The sequence below is a fragment of the Meles meles genome, chromosome 7, assembly GCF_922984935.1.
Source record: "Meles meles chromosome 7, mMelMel3.1 paternal haplotype, whole genome shotgun sequence".
In the NCBI taxonomy this organism is placed as follows: domain Eukaryota; kingdom Metazoa; phylum Chordata; class Mammalia; order Carnivora; family Mustelidae; genus Meles; species Meles meles.
Window position 1 is genome coordinate 26186914 of NC_060072.1, and position 16331 is coordinate 26203244.

Here is a 16331-nt window from a genome sequence, read left to right on the forward strand (position 1 = left end):
AACTTGCACATTTTTCACATACAGATGTGTGATATATATTATATATGAAGGATATGTGAAAAGACTGGTTAAATTAAAGATTAGTCTATATTGAACAGAACAACTATTGAGTAATAGTTAATATCTGAGTTATCTACAGCGACAAAGCCAGCAAAAGCTGGGGTGGATGCCTTTGAAGTGGTTCTTCTCCAAATAATATTTTTATGTTACTTCTGGAGGTGAATGGGAAGCTTAGATCAGTAAGCATGAACTAATAGGCATTATGATTTTGGGGGAAGATTCAGGAGATGAAGACCTGAGTTAGTCACTTAACCTTTTTTGGCCTGTTTTCTCTTTAGAAAAAATAAATTACTGAAAGTTTTTTCCAGAGGTAGTGTGTTTACAATTTATTTTTCATTAATTTTTTTTTTAAAGTTTGTATTTATTCATCTGACAGATCACAAGTAGGCAGAGAGGCAGGCAGAGAGAGAGGGGGAAGCAGGCTCCCTGCTAAGCAGAGAGCCTGATGCAGGGCTGATCCCAGGACCCTGAGATCATGACCTGTGCCGAAGGCAGAGGCTTTAACCCACTGAGCCACCCAGGCGCCCCAATTTTTCATTAATTTTTTAAAGGTTTATTTTGGAGAGTGCAAGTGCATGTGTACGTGGGGGAGAGGTGGCAGAGGGTGAGGGAAAGAGAACCTTAAGTAGACTCTGTGCTGAGTGCAGAGTCAGACATGGGGCTCAGTCTCATGACCCTGAGATCACAACCTGAGCCAAAACCAAGAGTTGGACGCTTGACCAAGTGCGCTACCCAAGTTCCCTATATGTTTACAATTTAAAGCACATTTAACTTCTTCTGTTTATTGGTTTAGTCAGTATTTGAGTGCCTGTCATGGTTCTTGCACTATACTAGGTACTAGGAAGATTGTTAATAAGACATAGCACCAAGTCTCAAGCAGTGCCTGGTGGGAGAAAAAGAATGGTTATTTACAATTTATATGTAGTTATTTGTAATATAAATTGAAGGTGCTATAAATTGGTGGCATGTCGGAAGGACACCTGACCTAGAACTGCAGAGAGAATACATTATAATTAAGGAAGTGTCAGATTAGAATTATGTAAGTGTAATCTGAGTGTATACAGAGAAGTATTAAACCTAACCAGGAGGGAGTTAACGAATCAAGTAAAACTGGGGAGAAGTTTCTCTGAATTGGAGAGAGAGAGTCAGAAGTCATCAGCAATACTGGTAATTCAGATCCTGGGTGTAGATGGGATTGCTAAGGAGAGTGTGTGGAATCAGAAGAGGGCTCGTGAACATCACATGTAATGGGTAGGTGGAGAGAGAGAGTATGGAGGAAAACCAAGAAAGGGTAGAATCCTGGAAGCCAAGAGAGGAATGCTTATCACCTTTAGTTTTTTGATTAAATGAAAATTGTTTGTCAAGAAACATTGTGTAGCACTATAAATGAAAACCCATCTATACAAAGATACTCTCTACAGAGATCTGAACTTGCAAATGGTGATAGGTCAAGTCTTTGTTTAGCATCATAACAGAAAGAATCTATGGTTGACCTTTAAACAACATGGGGGATGGGGGCTCCTAAAACTCTACTTGTGATTTTAATTTGCATTTCCCTAAGTATAAATGATGTTGCATTTTCTGTGCTTATTATAAGCCTTTTATAAGTCATTTTTGGTGGAATTCTATTCAAATCTTTTGCCCATTTTTTTTTTAACCTGCGTTTTTTGTTTTATTATTGAGTTGTAAAAGTTCTTTATATATTCTGTGTTAAAGTCTTTTATTAGAGATACATTTGCAAAGATTTTCTCCCAGTCTGTGGCTTACTTTTTCTTATACTTGTGTCTTTGAAGTACAGAGGTTTTTGATGAAGTATAGTTTATAATTTTTTCCTTTTTGGGCTTAGGATCTTGATGATGTGTTTAAAGAACTTTTTGCCTGATCCAAGATCACAAAGATTTTCTCCTCTGTTTACTTTTAGCTCCTTCATTTAGATCTAGGATCCATATTGAATTAACATTTGTGTATGGTCTAAGTTTTAAACATTTTTTAAAAAAGATTTTATGTATTTGAGAGGGAGAACAAGTGTGCGTGCATCCATGGGCACAAGTGGGGGAAGGAGCAGAGGGAGAAGAAGCAGATTCCTCACTGAGCAGGGGCCCTACCTGGGGCTCAATCCCAGGACCCCAGGATCATGACCTGAGCTGAAGGCAGACGCTTAACTGATTAAGTCATCCAGGCACCCTAAAGTTTTTAAATATTTTTTTTTTTGGATGCCAACTTGACATCAGATTGCCCTGCCATTATTTGTTAAAAATATATAAATATATAAAAATAAAAAATTTGTTCTTTTTCCCTTGAATTATATTGGCATCTCTATTAAAAAAAAATCAGTTGCTTATATCATAAGGGTTTACTTATAGTCTCAATCCTGTTCTATTCATCTAGATTCCTATCTTTACTCCAGTACCACACTGCCTTGATAACTGTAGTGTTATAGTAAGTTTCAAAATGGGTAGTTTAGGGTGTCTGGCTGGCTCAGTGGAACATGCTACTCTTGATCTTGGGGTTGTGAGTTCGAGCCCCACATTTACTTAAGAAAAATAAATACAAATAAAAATTCAAAGAAAAAAACCCAAAATAGGTAGTGTAAATCTTTCCAACTTTTTCAAAAGTGATTCCAGATTCTTTCCGTTTACATACAAAATTTAGGACCTACTTGTCAGTTTCTACAAAAAACATCTGTTGTGATTTGATAAGATTTGCATTGAATCCATAGATCAGTGTGGGAAAAATAGCTAACTTTAAGAGTCTTCCAATCTATGAATATGTGATGTCTCTCTATTTAGGTTTTTAATTTCTCTCAATTTTTTTTTGGTTTGCAATATATAATTCTTGCACTTTCATTGAATTTCACTGAATTTATTCTGAAGAATTTGGAGGCAGAGGGAGAGGGAGAAACAGTTTCTCCACTGAGTGGGGAGCCCGGTGCAGGGCTTGATTCAGGACTCTGGGATCATGAAGTGAGCTGAAGGCAGATGCTTGACTGACTGAGCCACCCAGGTGCCCCTACTTTATGTCGTTCTTGATGTCTGCTGGTTTTATTTATTTTTTAAACCTGGCTTCCTGTGTCTGCATACCTTAGTGTTCAAGGATTGGTCAGAAGTTGTGTTCAGACAGTTTATTACAGTGAATGCTTAATACTGATATGGCTAGTACTGCTGACGGATCTAAATGAGGGTAAGGGAGTGCATTCAGACACCAATCATTTTCAGGTTTGCTCTGGCTTTTACTTTGCACCAGCCTCTCTTGCCATATGTATAGCTTTGTTGGCCAAGGATGTGTGAGTGGCATGGACCTGCTTCAGTCTCCAGTACACAGTCTTAGTGTAACCTGCACTAGTTAATATTTTATTGAGCCTCCCCCGCCCCGCAGCTGTCTCAACCTTCAGAACTCCTGTAGAACCCCAGCTAGCCTGCTAGTTTGTTGCTTACCACATAGAGTTCTACAGCCTCAGGCTAAAGGTTCCACTGGCTCTCACTGTTAGGTGACCACAGAAATCTCCACTTTAACTCATGTTGCATCAGATCAATAGATTACCCTCCAGTAGTGGTGAACCTGCTCTTCCCAGTTTGCCTTGTTAAACTCCTACACTGACAGAGGTGGGGGGAGATGGGAGTAGCCAAAGGGGAGATGGGAGTAGCCAAATGCTGTAGACTCATGTCCTACCCAGTTGTTGCATGAGTAAACACTTTTCAGTTTGTTTAATGCCTTTGATTGAATTCCACATCACTGAAATGGTGGTTGTTTGACTCTTTTGTGAAGAGGATTTATCAACCTGCTCATTCTCTCATGCTGGAAGCAGGAGGTCTGGTTTTTTTTGTTTGTTTTGTTTTTAAGATTTATTTATTCTAGAGAAAGAGGAGAAGGAGGGAGAGTGTGAGCAAATGTGAGTGGGGGAGGGGCAGAGGGAATCGGAAGAGAGAGAATCTCAAGCTGACTGCCTGCTGAGCACAGAGCCCAACTCCAGGGTGAGCTTATGACCCGGAGATCATAACCTGAGGCAAAACCACAGGTGGGACACTTAACTGACTGAGCCACCCAGGTGTCCCAGGAGGTCGGCTTTCCTGATTCTGTATGGAACTTTTCTCTCTGGAGGATGAAACTTGACCTTTTTCTTTTTTAATTTTTATTTGAGGGGCGCCTGGGTGGCTCAGTGGGTTAAGCCTCTGCCTTTTGCTCAGGTCATGATCTCAGGGTCCTGGGATCGAGTCCCGAATCGGGCTTTCTGCTTGGCAGGGAGCCTGCTTCTTCCTCTCTCTCTGCTTGCCTCTCTGCCTACTTGTAATCTCTCTCTGTCAAATAAACAAATAATAAAAAAAAAAAATCTTAGAGGAAAAAAAAATACATTTATTTGAGAGAGAGAAAGAGCACGAGTGGCGGGGAGGGGCAAAGGGAGAGGGAGAAACAGACTCCCTGCTGAGCAGGAAGCCCTCTTGTGGGACTTAATCCTAGGACCTGGAGATCATGACCCAAGCCAAAGGTAGACACTCAACTGACTGAGCCATCCTGGCACCCTGACCCATACTTCCTTTATATCACTCATTAATCCTTTGCACAACATTAGGCATTTATTAGTTACTCCAAATGTACTTGTTGAGTTAAATTCCATGATTTTCCTTGGCATCAAATTATAAAGCCTTTGGGGTTGTGGAATCCTAAGACCTATGCAATTTCTTGCTTTTACTGTCCTTTTCTTAAATGGGAGAAACTGCTTAATATTCATTCAACACGTGTTTATTGACTGCCTGACATGTTCCAGCCATTATGTAAGGTTTGGGGGTATTAAGATGACTAAGATGTAATCTTTGCTTTTAAGGAGGGTTTAGCCTAGTGTAGGAGATCGGAATACAAGTAGCTGATTAGAATATAGTGAAGTAAATAAATTGTACGGATAAATACATGGCATTATGGAAGAGCTCACAACGACTGTTAACTTGGAATGGATTAGAGGAAAATAAAAAGGGAAACATCTAGAAAAGACTTTCAGAAGGAAGTAGTGACTGAGTTGAATATTAAAAATGAGTGAAAGTTGAGATTAGGAGATTGCATTCTAGGCAGAGGGATCAATATGAGGTGAGCAAATGTGAGTTCAGTGACCTACAAGCAGTTTAGTTTTATTAGGGTGTAAGTATATATCATAGCGTTGCGAAAGATGAGAATGGAAGGGTAAAGAGGGCTTAGATTGTGAAAGCTTTTGTATACTATGTTAATAAGCTTGAAATAATCATTATTGACGAATTTTGCAAAACTGTTGAGTGGGATATACTTCAGGATTCTGCCGAATTTTGTTTTGAATGTTGTTTACCTATATCTTCAACTATTTTAAGTCACAGTAAAAGATAAATATATCCAAATGGGCTGTAAACTATATTTAAAAACATTAGAGACCTCCAGCATATTAACTAAAATGGAAATAAAGATCTGACATATATCTTTAATATAAAATACTCTGAATTAAAATTTTTATTTTTAATATGCATGAATAAAATGGCAGTCTTTTAAATATTGGAGTTCTATAAGATTTCATTTTGAAAAAGATCATTTGCTAAAATTGAATACTGCTGTTTTATTTTTTCAAGATTTTTTTCTTTTATTTACTTGTCAGACACACACACACACACACACACACACAGAGCAGAGGGAGAAGCAGGCTTCCTGCTGAGCAAGGAGCCCAATGATGGACCCATCCCCGGAGCCTAATGCTGGACCCATCCCCGGAGCCTCAGATCATGACCTGAGCAGAAGGCAGATGCTTAAATAACTGAATAGTGCTGTTTTGGATAAAACCGGATTACATTGATAAGGCCTTTAAGTGATGTCATAGATGGTAATTCTGTAGAGTATGGATTTGGGGCCAACAACAACCAGTTGTTTTTGTTGAATGTGTTTTTGAGAATTGCATAAACTTGTGTGAAAAGGAATGGAATTTGAGGACTTCTGGATTATTTCTTGAAGTGGAGGCTTTAACTTCACTCTTCAGTCTCATTTTCTTTTGTATTTGGTCACTGTTTTCTGATGCGCAAAGGACAGAAGGAAGAATTTTTACCTCCTCCTTTGGTCTTCAGGTGGACTTGACATTTTTCCTGTGGTTTTAAATATAGTTTATATTTGTTGTAAAATAAGAAATGTACAGGAAACGTACAAACAATGATAAAATCACACCTGTCTTCCATATACAGTATTTTAGTGCTTATCTTGTGTTTTTTTTTCCTATGCATATATAGGCATATAAATAAGCTTTTTACAAAATAATTATTATATAATGGAGTGTTTTGTGGTCTGTGTTTGTTTTAGTAGGCTTCATGCCCAGTATAGAACCCAGCATGGGGCTTGAACTCATGACCCTGAGATCCAAGATGTGAGCTGAAGTCAAGAGTCAGACGCTTAACTGAGCGAGCCACTTAGGCACCCCTGCATTTTCTACTTCTGTAACAAACATTTCCTGATGTTATTAAGTACTCTTCCATAACTTTTTTTTTTTTTTCAAAGAAAAACTTTACTGTGACATTTAGACCTAGAAATCACTTTTAGGAAAGTTTTTTTTTCCTGTGATTTGCAATTTTTTAAAAAAACCAGCTTTATTGAATATGAATATAATAAATAACAAATTATACATTTTCAAAATTAAGTTTTGATATATGTATACACTGTGAGACTATCACCATAGTCAAGATATTAAATATATCCATCACCCCCAAAAGTTTTCTTATGCCCCCTTGCGATCTTTCCCTTTTGCTCCTACCCTCTCCAACTGCTTACTGTCTTCCATTTCCAGGCAATCATTCATCTCATTTCTGGCATTTTGACTGGTTTGCATTTTGTATAGGTAAAATCATATAACATGTACTCTTTTTAGTTTATATTTTCTTCACTTGGTATAATTTGAGATTCATTCAAGGTGAGAAATTCACATTTATTGAATCGTGTTCCATTTTATGGATATATATCAATTTGTTTATATATTCACTTTTTTCTTTTTTCAGCGTTTCAACATTTTTTAATTAAAATTCAATTAATTAACAATGTATTAATTGGTTTCAGAGGTACAGGTCTGTGATTCATCTGTTTTGTATAATACACAGTGCTCATTATATCCATGCCCTCCTTAATGTCTGTCACCCAGTTCCCCCATCCCTCCACCCACCCTCCCCTCCAGCAACCCTCAGTTTGTTTCCTATGATTAAGAGTCTCATATGGTTTGTCTCCCTCTCTGGTTTCATGTTGTTTTATTTTATCCTCTCTTCCCCTATGCTCCTCTGTTTTTTTTTTTTTTTAAATTCCACATATGAGTGAGATCTAGTATAATTGTCTTTCTCTGATTGCCTTATTTCACTTAGCATAATACTCTTTAGTTTCATCCATGTCATTGCAAATGGCAAGTTTTCATTTTTTGATGGCTGACTGATATCCCATTGTGTGTATGTGTGTGTGTGTACAACATCTTTATCCATTCATCTGTTGATGAACATTTCAGCTCTTTCCATAGTTTGGCTATTGTGGACATTGCTGCTATAAACATTGGGGTGCACATGCCCCTTCAGATCACTACATTTGTATCTTTGGGGTAAATACCCAGTAGGACAATTACTGGGTCATAGGATAGCTCTATTTCTAACTTTTTGAGGAACCTCCATACTGTTTTCCAGAGTGGCTATACCAACTTGCATTCCCCCCAGCAGTGTAGGAGGATTCCCCTTTCTCTGCATCCTTGCCAACAACTGTTGTTTCTTCACTTTTTCATTTTTGCCATTCTGACCGGTGTGAGGTGGTTTCTTGTTGTGGTTTGATTTGTATTTCCCTGATGCCAAGTGATGTGGATTGTTTTTACATGTGTCTTGGCCATTCGTATGTCTTCTACGGAGAAATGTCTGTTCATGTCTTCTGCGCATTTCTTGACTGGATTATTTGTACTTTGGGTGTTGAGTTTGATAAGTTCTTTAATGATTTTGGATACTAGCCCTTTATCTGATCTGTCATTTGCAAATATATTCTCCCATTCTGTCAGTTGTCTTTTGGTTTTGTTGTCTGTTTCCGTGCTGTGCAAAAGCTTTTTATCTTGATAAAGTCCCAATAGTTCATATTTGCCTTTGTTTCCCTTGCCTTAGAGACATGTCGCAAGAAGTTGCTGCAGCCAAGGTTGAAGAGTTTGCTGCCTATGTTCTCTAGGATTTTGATGGATTTCTGTCTCACATTTAGGTCTTTCATCCATTTTGAGTCTATTTTTGTGTATGGTGAAAGGAAACGGTCCAGTTTCATTCTTCTGCATGTGGCTGTCCCATTTTCCCAACACCATTTATTGAAGACTTTTTTTTTTTTCCATTGGGCATTCTTTCCTTCTTTGTCAAAGATTAGTTGCCCATGGAGTGGAGGGTCCATTTCTGGGTTCTCTATTCTGTTCCATTGATCTGTGTGTCTGTTTTTGTACCAGTACCATACTGTCTTGATGATGACAGCTTTGTAGTAGAGATTGAAGTCTGGCATTGTGATGCCACCAGTTTTGGTTTCTTTTTCAGCATCCCTCTGACTATTTGGGGTCTTTTCTGGTTCCATACAAATTTTAGAATTTTTTTAAGCCCTGTGATAAAAGTTGATGGTATTTTGATAGGGGTTGCATTGAATGTATAGATTGCTCTAGATAGCATAGACATTTTAACATTATTTGTTCTGTTCATTTAACAGTATATGTTCCAGGAGCATATAAGGTTTTTCCATTTTTTGTATTTTCCTCAGTTTGTTTCATGAGTGTTCTATAGTTTCCTGAGTACAGATCCTTTGCCTCTTTGGTTAGGTTTATTCCTAGGTATCTTATGGGTTTTGGTGCAGTTGTAAATGGGATAGACTCCTTAATTTCTCTCTCTTCTGTCTCATTGTTAGTAACAGCTACTGATTTGTGTGCATTGGTTTTATATTCTGCTGCTTTGCTGAATTACTGTATGAGTTCTAGCAATTTTGGGGTGGAGTCCTTTGGGTTTTCACATAGAATATCATGTTATGTGCAAAGAGTGAGAATTTGACTTCTTTGCCAATTTAGATGCCTTTTATCTCTTTTTGTTGTCTGATTGCTGAGACTGTGGCTTCTAGTACTGTCTTGAACAGCAGTGGTGAGAGTGGACATCCCTGCTGTATTCCTGACTGTAGGGGAAAAGCTCTCAGGTTTTCCCCATTGAGAATGATATTCACTGGTTTTTCATATATGACTTTATGATACTGAGGTTTGTTTCCTCTGTCCCTACATTGTGAAGAATTTTAATCAAGAAAGGATGCTGTACTTTGTCAAATGTTTTTTCTGCGTCTGTTGAGTTCAGTCCTTTGATTTATGCAGTGTATCACATTGATTGATTTACAGATGTTGAGCCAACCCTTGTGGCCCAGAAATAAATCCCACTTGGTTTTGGTGAATGATCCTTTTAATGTACTCTTGGATCCTATTGGCTAGTATTTTGATGAAAATTTTTGCATCCATGTTCATCAGGGGTATTGGTTTGTAATTCTCCTTTTTGATGGGGTCTTTGGTAATGCTGGCCTCATATAAATAGTTTGGAAGTTTTCATTCTCATACCAAGTAAAACATTTTTCTTTCTTTTTTTTTTTTTTTAAAGATTTTATTTATTTATCTGACAGAGAGAGATCACAAATAGGCAGAGAGGCAGGCAGAGAGAGTGAGAGGGAAGCAGGCTCCCTGCCAAGCAGAGAACCCTATGCGGGACTCGATCCCAGGACCCTGAGATCATGACCTGAGCTGAAGGCAGCGGCTTAAACCACTGAGGCACCCAGGCGCCCCAAAACATTTTTCTTAAGAACAAACCAAAACGTAAATGCCGATGGAATCAGAAAGGGTCAATTCTCATACCAAGTAAAACATTTTTCTTAAGAGTTTGGAAGTTTTCCTTCCATTTCTGTTTTTTGAAACAGCTTCAGAAGAATAGGTATTAATTCTTCTTTCAAAGTTTGGTAGAGGGGCACCTGGGTGGCTCAGTGGGTTAAAGCCTCTGCCTTTGGCTCGTCATGATCTCAGGGTCCTGGGATCGAGCCCCACGTCGGGTTCTCTACTCGGTGAGGAGCCTGCTTCTCCCTCTTTCTCTCCCTGTCTCTCTGCCTACTTGTGACTTGCGTCTGTCAAATAAATAAATAAAATCTTTTAAAAAAATTAATTTTTAAAAAAAAGTTTGGTAGAATTCCCCTGGGAAGCCGTCTGGGCCTGGGCTCTTGTTTGTTGGGAGATTTTTGGTTTCTGTTTCAATTTCATTGCTGGTTTTCGGTCTCTGCAGTTTTCTGTTTCTTCCTGGTTCAGTTTTGGTATTTTTTATGTTTCTAGGAATGTATCCATTTCTCCCAGATTGCCTAATTTGTTAGCATATAGTTACTCATAATATATTCTTATAATTGTTTGGATTTCTTCAGCATTAGTTGGGATCTCTCCTCTTTAATTCATGATTTTATTTGTTTGGGTCCTTTCTCTTTTCTTTTTCATAAGTCTGGCCAGCGTTCTATTGGTCTTATTAACTCTTTCAAAGAACCAGTTCCTAGTTTCATTGATCTATGAATGTTCCTTTCTGGTCTGTGTTATTTATGGGCTCTCTCTTTGCATGGAGGATCCCTTTTAATATTTCTTGTAGGGCTATTTTGGTGATCACAAATTCTTTAAGTTTGTGTTTGTCCTGCAAGCTTTTTATCACTCCTATTTCGAATGACATCCTAGCTGTATATAGTATTCTTGACTGCATATTTTCCCCATTTAGCACACTGAATATATCATGCCATTCCTCTTTGGCCTGCCCAGTCTCTGTGCATAGGTCTTCTGCCAATCTAATGTTTCTGTCCTTGTAGGTTACCAACCTCTTGTCCCTAGCTGTTTTCAGGATTGCCTCTTTGTCTCTGAGATTTGTAATTTTCACTATTATATTTTGGGGTGTTGACCTGTTTTTATTGATTTTTGAGGAGGATTCTGTGTGCCTCCTGGACTTTGATGCCTGTTCCCTTCCCCAGATTAGGGAAGTTCTCCCCTGTAATTTGCTCCAATATACTTTTTGCCCCCCTCTCTTTCCTTTTCTTCTGGGATCCCAATTATTCTAACATTGTTTAATTTTATGGTATTATCTCTCAAGTTCTTCTCTCATGATCCAGTAGTTGTTTATCTCTCTTTTCCTCTGCTTCTTTATTATCTATCATTTGGTCTTCTGTATCACTAATTCTCTCTTCTGCCTCATTTATTCTGGAAGTTAGAGCCTCCATTTTTTATTGCAGCTCATTAGTACCCTTTTTAAAATTTCAACTTTGTTAGATTTTAGTTCTTTTATTTCTCCAGAAAGGGATTCTCTAGTGTCTTATATGCTCTTTTCAAGCCCAGTTAGTTTCTTTATAATCATTATTCTTTCCTTTTTTTTTTTTTAAAGATTTATTTATTTGACAGATAGAGATTACAAGTAGGCAGAGAGAGAGAGAGGAGGAAGCAGGCTCCCCGCTAAGCAGAGAGCCCGATGCGGGGCTCCATCCCAGGACCCTGGGATCATGACCTGAGCTGAAGGCAGAGGCTTTAACCCGCTGAGCCACCCAGGCGCCCCTATTCTTTCTTTTTTTAAGATTTTATTTATTGGGCACCTGGGTGGCTCAGTGGATTAAGCCGCTGCCTTCGGCTCAGGTCATGATCTCAGGGTCCTGGGATCGAGCCCCGCATCGGGCTCTCTGCTCTGCAGGGAGCCTGCTTCCTCCTCTCTCTCTGCCTGCCTCTCTGCCTACTTGTGATCTCTCTCTCTCTGTCAAATAAATAAATAAAATCTTTAAAAAAAAAAAAATCCTTAAAGATTTTATTTATTTATTTGATAGAGAGGGAGGGAGCACAAGTAGGCAGAGCAGCAGGCAGAGGGAGAAGCAGGTTACCCGATGAGCAGAGAGCCCAATGTGGAGCTCAGTCCCAGGACCCTGGAATCATGACCTGAGCTGAGGGCAGACGCTCAACTGACTGAGCCATCCACATGCCCATATAATCATTATTCTGAACTCTAGTTCCGACATTTTACGTGTCATCCTTGCGCAGGGACCATGCTAATCTTCTCTGTATCCTTCCAATTTTAGTATATGTGCTGCCGAAGCGAGCACTAGTTCCGACATTTTATATAACGTCCATTCTGAGTAGGTCTCTGGTAGTCAGTATTCCTCTTGTTCTCTTTCTTTTTTATTTTTTAATTTATTTACTTGACAGAGCACAAGCAGGGGGAGCTGCAGGCAGAGGGAGAGGGTGAGGAAGAAGCAGGCTCCCCATCAGGCAAGGAGCCCGACACGGGGCTTGATCCCAGAATCCTGGGGTCATGACCTGAGCTGAAGGCAGATACTTAACCTAATGAGCTACCCAGGCACCCTTTTGTTCCCTTTTTTGAGGTGAGTTTTTCTGTCTTGTTATTCTGTCCAGAGAAGAATAGATGAACGAGAGGACAAAATACTAAAATGGCACAAACTAACCCAGAGAAATATGTACTCAACAGATCAGATGAGACCCAAAACCAGGGGGTGAGGGGGCTGGGGAAGAGATTATAATCAGAAAGATGAGCATAATAGAGCAGTACACTGGATTCTGTGTGTATTTTGGTCTCCTTTTTAGAAAACTAGATCCCACTTACGTATTTACAAAAATAAAATTAAATATATGAAGGATAGAATGTAACTGTAAAAATGGAAATTAAAAGACAAGAAAGAGCAATAAAGGAAAACAAAAGCAAAGGAAGGGATATAAACAGGTGAACAGAACAGAGCAATACACTATCTCATGAGTGTTATATGGTCAGCTTGGTAGAAGAAACTACATCTCAAAATAGTAAGGAAAGAAAAACATATATACAAAAATTAAATACATTGGAATGATAGAATGTTAAGATAAAAATTTAAAAAGACTTTAACGAAACAAAACAAGGAAAAAAGGGAGAAGAGAAGGGGAAAAAAAAACCAGCAACAACAAAAAAGTGAATATGATCAGACAGAAGAATAGATCAGAGCCATACACTAGATTTTGGTTGTATTTTGTTACGGAACCTGGACTGGATCCTTGCAGAAGAACCAAGTGGCACTCGGAGACTTTGGAGGATTGGAGGTTTATTTAACACCAGCGGGCTCAGAGGAGAATGCTCTCCAAAGGTTTGAGCCCTGAGCACAGACAAAGGGGGTAATTTATGCCCTTCCATTTCTGCAAACTTGGTACTTTTGGCATGTGTGGGACTAGGTTAGGGAGAAGAACCCGGAAGAACTTGGGGCAGGGGCTAGGATCCTTTGCTGACTCAGTCGGCCATTTTAGAACACACATTTTCCCTTATCATTCCCCCCTTTGATGACCTTTTAAACACCTAGTTTACAGGTTATCATTATCATCTACTATGGACTGATAGCCCTGTGAGGTTAATATCTGGGTGGTAGCTTGCCTGGTAAGTGTTTTCTATGGACTTAAAGTCCTGACTCCTGAGGGATATTGTGCCAATGATAAACAGGGACCATGATGAGCAGATGTCCATCAGTCAGTGGGGTCTCGCCGAAGGTGGAGCTGGAACGGGTCCGTAGGGTCTGGTTGAGTTTTCTACTGATGTGATTCCTCTTCTGACTGGTGATCTGCCTTTACTCTGGAGTGGTGGACGCATGGGGTGACACCTGAGAACTTGAGGACAGTAGGGGTGGTTAGAACAACAGTGCGGGGCCTTGTCCACTGTGGTTTGAGGGTGTCCTTTGTCCAATCTTTGACCCAACCTGAGTCTCTTGTTTGAAATGAGTGTACCTGAGACCCTAAGGAAATTGGAGCCCTTTCAGTGGTATATTTCTGTAGCTTATTTAGGATGGCCTCCAGTGCCTGAAGCTTTCCCCCTATTTCCTTATCTCCAATCTGATGTGGGTTCCCTGAAGGCTTCTAGACATGGGGGGGGGGGCGTCCATACACCAGTTCAGAAGGGGAGAAGCCTACTGCTCCAGGGGTGCAGCGAGTGCCTAGGAGGGCTGGGGTAGCAGATCTGGCCATGGAAGGTTAGTAACCTGGCCGAACTTTGCTAAGGTTCCTTTGAGGGTGCAATTCATCCATTCTACTTTCCCAGAGCTTTGAGGCCGGTAGGCTGTGTGGAGCTTCCAGGTGATGTAGAGAGATTTGGTTAAGGTCTGTACAATATCTGCTGCAAACGGGGTCCATCGTCACTGTGGATTGTTAATGGCAGACCGAACTGGGGCACAGTCTCTCGCAGGAGGACTCTGATTACTTCCCGGCTCTGTTAAGTCCTGGTGGGGAAGGCCTCAACCCAACCAGAGTATGTGCACGTTGTCACTAGGAGATATTTGTACCCCTCGCTGGGCTGCATGTCTGTGAATTCTATTTCTAGATCTTCAGAAGGGGTTGCTCCTATTCTCTGGATCCCAGCGGGGGCTGTGGTGCAGATCGAGCATTATTCTTAGCACACGTTATGTACCGTTCACTCATTGCTCGGCATAGTGCCGGCAGCTGGCTGATGTAGTAGTGCTTCTTGAGGAGGGCCTCTACTGCAGTTTTTCCTAGATGAGTGAGTTGGTGTCCTCCTTCACTAGATGCCCTCCTGTTGCTGTGGGAATGAAGACACACCCATCTGGCATCACCTACCATCCCTTTTTAGTCAGGGTGGCCCCTTAGCCATGGCCCATTTTCTTTCTTTTTCAGTGTAACTGGGCAGAGGGGCCATCGTGAGGGAAGGGACTTTGTCCCTGCTGGCTGTGGCCTTGGCCGCTTCATCTGCCAGACGATTTCCTCGTGCTCTGGGGTCATCTCCTTTCTGGTGTCCCTTACAGTGCAGGATTGCTGCTTCCTTTGGAAGCCAGACAGCTTCGAGGAGTTTTAGTATCTCCTCCTTGTTTTTGATAGCCTTCCCTGCGGCAGTAAGAAGACCCCTTTCCTTAGAGATGGCTCCATGCATGTGCACAGTCGTGAAGGCAGACGGGGAGTCAGTGTAGGTGTTGACTTGGTTGCCTTCACTGAGGGTGAAGGCTCGGACTAAGGCATACAGTTCAGCCCGTTGTACTGACCATCCAGCACGTAATGTCTGGGCTTCTGGGACTTCAGTGGTTGTGGTCACTGCATAACCCACTTTCCGGGCACCCTCTTTTAGGTAACAGCCTCCATCCCTGAATAGCATGAGCTCTGGATTCTTTATGGCTTGATCCTGGAGATCCGGATGGCTTGCATGGACTTCATCAGTTACCTCGGATCAGTCACGGTTTGGCTCCCCATCTTCCATGGTGAGAAATGTTCCTGGGTTTAATGTCCTTACTGTCTCAAGGCTGACCCCTGGGTTTTTGCAGAGGCGCCCTTGGTATTGTGCCAGCCAAGAGTTGGAAAGAAAGCTGTGCCCCTTTGTGTTCATGAGGGATACAACCGCATGAGGGACTTTGACATTAAATTCTTGTCCCAGGGTGAGCTTGTTGGCCTCCTTGATGAGTGTGGGTGCTAGTGCCCTGAGACACAGTGGCCATCCTGCTGCCACGGGGTCCAGTTTCTTTGACAGATATACAACTGGCCATTGCCAGGGCTCAACAGTCTAGGCGAGTACCTCGAGTGCTATCTTTTCTTTCTCATGTACAAAGAGATTTGGAGGGTTTTTCTCTATCTGCTAGGGCCAGAGGTGGAGCCTGCCCCAGAGCACTCTTCATCTCAGTGAAGGCAGCTTCTCCTTTCTCAGTCTGCCAGGGAGTTTGCGATCTGGACCTCCGAAATCAGAGAGGTTTCGCTATTGCTGAGAACCCAGGGATGCAGATGCGGCAGAATCCTGCAGCCCTCAGGAATTGCTGTAGCACTTTTTTTGTCCGAGGCCAAGGCAAAGAGATGATGGCTCTCTTTCTCTCCGGCCCTAATTCTGTCTCCCCTTGGGTGAGGAGGAAACTGAGGTATTGGACCTGTTGTTGGCAGATCTGCGCTTTCTTCCATGAGACCCTGTATCCCAAGTCTATCAGAAGCTGTAGGAGGGCCTTGGTGCCCTTAGTACAGTCTTGTGTGTCACTGGCAAGAAGGAGATCATCCATGTACTGGAGGAGGGTACACCGTGTGGCCTTTCTCGGGAAGCTGGTGAGGTCTGCGATCAGTGCTTCCCCAAAGAGGGTTGGTGAGTTTTTGAACCCCTGAGGGAGGTGTGTCCAAGTTAGTTGCATCTGACGGCCCATATCGGGTTCAGTCCATTCAAAGACAAATAGTGGCTGGCTCTGGGGAGCTAAGCAGAGACAGAAGAAGGCATCCTTTAGGTCCAGGCAAGTGAACCATCTGGCTGATCCTGAGATTTGGCTGA

The 16331-nt window shown here is 41.1% G+C and overlaps 1 protein-coding gene and 1 non-coding gene across 2 annotated transcripts in view; one reads left to right on the forward strand and one right to left on the reverse strand.

The window, feature by feature from the left end:
• CEP83 (centrosomal protein 83) overlaps positions 1 to 16331 on the forward strand; it is a 138433-nt gene that overhangs the window by 4659 nt on the left and 117443 nt on the right. The gene's annotated exons all lie outside the window — the stretch shown is intronic.
• On the reverse strand, positions 12052 to 12159 carry LOC123947762. Its single transcript, XR_006819804.1, has one exon. It is a non-coding gene; the product is annotated as a U6 spliceosomal RNA (small nuclear RNA).